Source organism: Asparagus officinalis, chromosome 1 (genome assembly GCF_001876935.1).
Source record: "Asparagus officinalis chromosome 1, Aspof.V1, whole genome shotgun sequence".
Taxonomy (NCBI): Eukaryota; Viridiplantae; Streptophyta; class Magnoliopsida; order Asparagales; family Asparagaceae; genus Asparagus; species Asparagus officinalis.
Genome location: NC_033794.1, coordinates 89,903,512 through 89,910,070, shown reverse-complemented (window position 1 = coordinate 89,910,070; position 6,559 = coordinate 89,903,512). Strand labels below are relative to the sequence as shown.

At 33.7% G+C, this 6,559-nt stretch overlaps 1 long non-coding RNA gene across 1 annotated transcript in view; it reads right to left on the bottom strand.

Annotated features, from left to right (window-relative positions):
• Positions 308-6,559, bottom strand: part of LOC109843179 — a 22,268-nt gene continuing 16,016 nt past the window's right edge. Inside the window, exon 3 of the long non-coding RNA XR_002247560.1 lies at positions 308-472. This is a non-coding gene — a long non-coding RNA (uncharacterized LOC109843179). The remainder of the gene's footprint in view (positions 473-6,559) is intronic.

The following is a 6,559-nucleotide window of genomic DNA, read 5'->3' as shown; positions in this document are numbered from 1 at the left end:
AGTTTACATCTTAGCTGCCTAAATCTAAAAATAATCAAGAATCATTATATAAATGAACATAGAATCACCATTGATGAATCAAAAACTGAATTGAGATTTAATCTAGATTGAATATTATAATGTTACATCTGTACAGGTAAATTCAGATAGTGGACAAACATAAATCAACTATTTTAGAGTTACAGATAAACAATATAAATTGATATTCAATAAAATTAATGTACAATGAATCTTAAGTGAAACAATTGATCTAATGAGATAGGTTCTCTTCATAGACTTCAGAAGACTTGCGTTTGCACGTGGATGGCATGGATGAACGGAGATTCACTACAGTGAATCTCGATTCAATGATGTGAATCAAGATTCACTGAAGTAGATTCATTTCAGTGAATCGAGATTCACTGAAGTGAAATCAGATTCATCCCGTCGTATTCATTGTTCCAGTGTCTAGTCACATAGGTTTATCAACTCCCTAAAAAAAAACTAAATCTGTGATTTCCAATTTAATTCAAGAGTATGTAAAACATGACTTTTACTTAAACTAAATTTGTATTTAGTTCAGTGAACATCGATAACTTATATTGAAGCTAAAATATAAGTTTGTATTTAGTTCAGTGAACATCGATTCACTTCACTTCAATTTTACCCTTTACAGCAAAATTTTAAATTGGATGCCCTTTTAAAAAGCTACGCTTTTGATTCAACAAACTTCTTATCATCAAGCTATAAAATTTTAAACCATGAAAAGATTTCACCTTTTACAGCAAAAAGTTACGATTTTTATGGTAAAAAACAAACACCTCACATAACTGAATCTGGATCCACTGCAGTGAATCTAGATTCACACATGCGTGTCTTCGTTTTACAACTGGTTTCTTCAAAAAACAGGAAACTTTTTAGACTAAAAGGTGAAAATTTTCACTTTTTACAACAAAAAGCTATGCTCGTACACAAAGTTATAGCCTATCATCAAGCTATAAAATTTTAAACCATGAAAAGATTTCACCTTTTACAGCAAAAAGTTACGATTTTTATGGTAAAAAACAAACACCTCACATAACTGAATCTGGATTCACTGCAGTGAATCTGGATTCACTGTAGTGTGTCTGAATCTGGATTCACTGCAGTGAATCTAGATTCACACATGCGTGCCTTCATTTTTCAACTGGTTTTTTAACTGGTTTCTTCAAAAAATAGGAAACTTTTCAAAAAATAGGAAATTTTTCACCTTTTACAACAAAAAGCTACTATCTTTAAGGTTAAAACTAAAACTTTTACACGAAAAATCAAACAAATTTCATAAACTTACCATTAAAACGTCAAAATAATTTAACGATGACAAAGGTTGAAGACGGTGGTTGAAGATGAAGGTTGAAGACGAAGGTTGAAGAAGACCGTTGATAGAGATGCAGTTGAAGGCAAACGTAGCATTAGATAGGTTGGGATGAGTTTTGGAGAGAGAGAGAGTTGCCGTGACTTTTTAGATAGGGAGATGTTGAAGAGAGAGAGAGAGTTGCTGTGATTTTGGAGAGAGAGAGAGATATGTTATGACTTTTGGAGAACTCAACAGACACATGCATTCATTACAGTGGCAACATGCATTCATTACAGCTGGCTGTTAATTTTACATGATTACCCTTATGCAGCTGTAATAGTATTATAATCCCAGCCATTGGATGAATCTAGATCCAATGGAGAGGATTGGTTTTTAGTTTTTAGGATAGTGAGGTTTTAATTTGAAAAACTAAAAACCAATATCATCCAATGTCTAGGATTCAGTCAAACAGTCAACAACCACATGCATTAATTACCTCATTAAACACATGCATTAACTACCTCAATGCAGTGAATCCAGATTCACTACAGTGAACCCAGATTCATTACCTCAACGAACACGTTCTTCACTGCAGTGAATCCAGATTTACTGCAGTGAATCCAGATTCATTACCTCAACGAACACGTTTTTTACCACAGTGAATCCAGATTCACTGCAGTGAATCCAGATTTGAGTTCGTTGAGGTAATTAATGCATGTTCTGTTGACTGTTTGACTGACTCGTAGCCATTGAATTCATCTAGATCCAATGGATGATATTGGTTTTTAGTTTTTAGGCTAAGGAGGTTTTTATTAGAACCTCTCCCTATATATATATATATATATATATATGTGTGTGTGTGTGTGTGTGTGTGTGTGTGTGTGTGTGTGTACATACATACATACATATATATATACTCAAAAAATTATGTATGCATATTTGTAGAACAACACTCCGATCTCAGTGTTCCAAAATTGCCCCTAAATCATTGACTTTGAGGGGGCAAACCCCTCAAGTCAAAAAATCATCAACTTTGAGAGGATATTTTGTAACTGCAATGTAGAAATGTCAACAAAATATTTAAACATATGCTCTATATCCAGCAAAATTGATGATTTATTAAATTCAGGGGTATTTTTTCCCAAAATTAGTGATTTCGTGATAGTTTTGTAAATATTGAGATTTTTTTTGTTAGGGGGTGGGTAGGCTTGTCCAAACGGGCCGACCTGACCTAGGTTTTCAGGTTTGATCCTGGCAAAATGCCTAGCACGAGCCTTGGCTCGGGTCTAGGTCCAGGCCAAATCGGGCCAGGCTCTAGGCCGGCCATGAAATTTTTTTTTCTAATTTTTTGGTCGAAAATTACTAAAAATTTTAGATTTTTTTATTATATTTATATAAGTATGTATTAGTATGTTATTACATATTAGTAAATAGCTATATATGATATATACATATATATTATATGTAAATATATTGTATATACTTATAAGTTACAACTATAGAGAGAGAGAATCACATAAGCATATGTTACTTATTTATAAATACGTATTATATGGTCATATATGTATTTGTTACATACTTATATTATGCTTATTTAAGTATATTTATATACTTATATGATATAATTTTATATATACTAGATGCAATATACTTATACATATAATTTTTCTTATGTACTTATATATACTTATTATGTGACTATAAGTCTATAATATACACATATAAGTATACTTATAACTACATTATATACTTATATACTTATATCTTAATATCTATATCACGGTAAGAGTATGTGTAAAAGCATATAATACAATATACTTGTATACTTATAAATATACACATACACACACTTGAGTAACTAAATATATACAACTATATACACTTAGGACTAGGAAGTTATTACCATTTTCCTCAAAAATACTAGATACACTTAGAAATATATATAAGTATACATTAATGACCATATCATTATTTAATTATATATAAAAAATATATATACAATATATGTAAAAAATATATAAATTTAAAAATCGGGCAGGCCATATAAAAAATATATATACAATATATGTAAAAAATATATAAATTTAAAAATCGGGCAGGCCCGGCCTAGTCGGGCTTCAGCAACACAACCTGGGCTCGGGCCCAAAACCCGATCAGCCCGGATTTTCCGGGCTTTTCCCTGTTCCGAGCTGAGTCCGAGTCGGACATCAGGCCGGATCTGAGCCGAATTAAGTCCAATTGGACACCCCTAGGGGTGGGTGGAGAGAATGATTTCGGGGTAATTTTGCAAATATGGAGATTGGGTGTGGAAGGTTTGCAAATACGCATTATTTAAGGGTATATATAAAAAAACCTTCATATTTAACCACCAGCATAAAACAAGATCACCATGGTCACTATCACTACTTTTACATTGCTATACTGTTGTACATAATTAATATTAGTTATTATTTTGTAAGAGAAATTGAAAGCAAAGGACTGCGTAAGAGGATCATGTAAGCAAAAAGTATAACCTAGATATTTTACAAAGTTCTAAAGCAGTACCTTATTCGAACTTGGTGTACTTGTTTCAAGCATTATTATCTGGTCAAAGACAAAGTTTACTTTATATAATTTAGTGACTACATCTTCAACTGTTGCACTAAAATAACCTCATTTCTAGCTCATGATGTGCATAAAGAACATGATAATAGCTCAATCAAGATGACAAAATGGGCCACGTATGAATTTAACTAAAGTAATTGAAAATTTTAAACTTTGAAGCTACAAACTCTTGTTGGGTTCCTAGAAAATGAAGCCGAATTGTATTTGTTAAAGTGCCAGAGGTCAATGCTCTGAGCAAGCATTGAATTTTAGCACTTTAAGGTACTGTTGGATCACTTTTATTATAATGCTTCGTACGCAACTTCAAGTCAGATTTGCTTCCTAATTGTCAACTAATAAGAGAAATCCTAAAGAATGATTTTGGCTCTACCTAGTGACATTGACGGTTCTCGCTTTTAAGGGGCATGATCCATTTGCTGCGAGAGGGGATTGACTTCTTGTTTTATTATCAGCAACATTTGGTGAACTCTTTGAAACTAGATCCGGATGCTATTTTGATTCCAACGGAGGGTGGATCAAAATAGAATCGCTTTTAGGGGCGTTTTTTTCGCATCGAAAAAATTGTGCCAGCACGAACCCTAGCTCAATTTTTTGCTCGGTTTTACGAAGCAACATTCTTCTCAAAATGAGACCAGGATTTGAAGGTTGTAGTCTTAAGAAAAAATTCATTAGATAAGATTCTCTATTTGAAGATATCTAGTATGAAATCTGATGCACGCATCAGAATTATCTAGTACCGTAGTCAAATTGTCTATCAGTTTGATGTTAATTGCATTGATATATAAACTAAGTATTATAATGATAGCTGATAATAACGTGTGCATTAAGATTCGTTAGATTTAAGTATTTTTTTTGTCCTTAGATTGATTTTCTATAGAGAGTCTTCCCCCCTTTCAAATTTCAATTCCAAAAAAGTCAAAGTGCAAATGGATTTTTAAGAAGAAAACTCTTCCATGACGATGCCACGATTTAATTTTGGTCTAAGCTTTGTGGCCTTGTGGGTATGCTTCTTCTTCACTATTGACCTAAACTAGCGGGCAGATATTACCCTAGTGGAAAACAAGGTCTTGCTCATCATTTGTGCATCGGTATATGCGCTCATAATTAGAGACTATAGAACATTTGAACTTTTTTTTAGTCATCAATATTTTGAAATTTCATGAGCATTAACAATATATCAGTTTCAACTCTTGGTTCGAAAGCAATCCTCTATATATTAGACATCCAATTGGCAGTAGATAATTTCCCTCAAACGACAAAAGAAAATCTTAAGTCTTTTTAAAAAATATAGAAACTATTCCACTGAGATTTGGAATACCTACTCAGATCTGAAATAAGCAAAATCATTGAGGAAAATTTATTATTATTAACTGAAACAACTATGTTCTACTCTAATACACGAAGCATTTGACGTCATTGGGAGATAAATTCGTTTCATAGTAGTGCCACGCCATTGAAATGAATTTATAAAGGTGGAGTAGATGTGTTATTTGACTTGGAAGTTTTCTTGTTTCGCGTTAAGTTTATAATGGGGTAAGATTAGTCAAAGTCATGTCAAGATGTAGCCCCTTGAGGATTAAAAGGCCGTATTTGTGAGACATTTAAAGACTTAATCATTTCTGCCCTACATTTTTTGAATCATTTTCAGATAACCCCCAAAACTTTTTAGTGTTATCTGAAAAGTTGAGGATTAAATGACATCTTCAAGCTTTTTTAGCTATCTCAACATAGACCAAACTTCTTGCGGGATTTATGAAATCATTTACTGTAAAATTATCTTAGAATTATGACCATAGTGTTATTGGCTTTTAAGCCAACCTTAATAGAAGAGAATGTTGGCGCTTGTGGCTAAGTCTAGAATAAAACAGATAAATCAGTTAGAGAGCTGAAGTGCTATATTTTAAATTTTTTTAAGTTTAACTGTTGTGCATTTATGAAACGCTATGCTTAAAGCAATATTTGGTCTACTCCGGTGCAAGGATCCCAAGGCCAAACTGCTTCCAGGAACAACAGTACAGTACACTAGTGTACACCGACCAAGTACTGTTAAGATCTCCTCGATCTATAAGACCTTTCGGTCAAGGCAAAGATCTCCTCGATCTGTTAAACCTTTCGGTTCAAAACCTTTCGATTCAGGCAAAAGATCTCCTTGATCTATTAAAACCTTTCATTCAAAAAACCTTTCGCTTAAGACAAAGATCTTTCAATCTGTAATAACATTTCGGTTCAGGGCTCTGTTCCTTCAGGCACAGACTAAAGCTTGCATGCTTTCAAACTCTGTAGCAGTAGCACAATAGCTTAAACACTTCAATGTGTTTTTTGTCTATATGAGAGCTTCCCCAAGAGGCTCTATTTATAGGCCACTAAGGCCAACTCATGGGTCATTTGGCTGTTACTAATCACAATGACAATTATGATTGTAATAGCAAATGACTTAATTATTGTAACTGTTGCATGCAGTTTTAATTGTTGCATGTAGAAACGTCTGAACATGAGGGTCGCGTTTCTACCCAACACGAGGGTCACGTCTAGCCTAGCGTACGCGAGGGTCGTGTTCCCTCTCGCGAACGTGAGGGTTGCACCCTCGTACAAATGCGCTGGTCGTGTTCCCTTGTTGCGAAGCAGCCTGCGAGGCAGCAT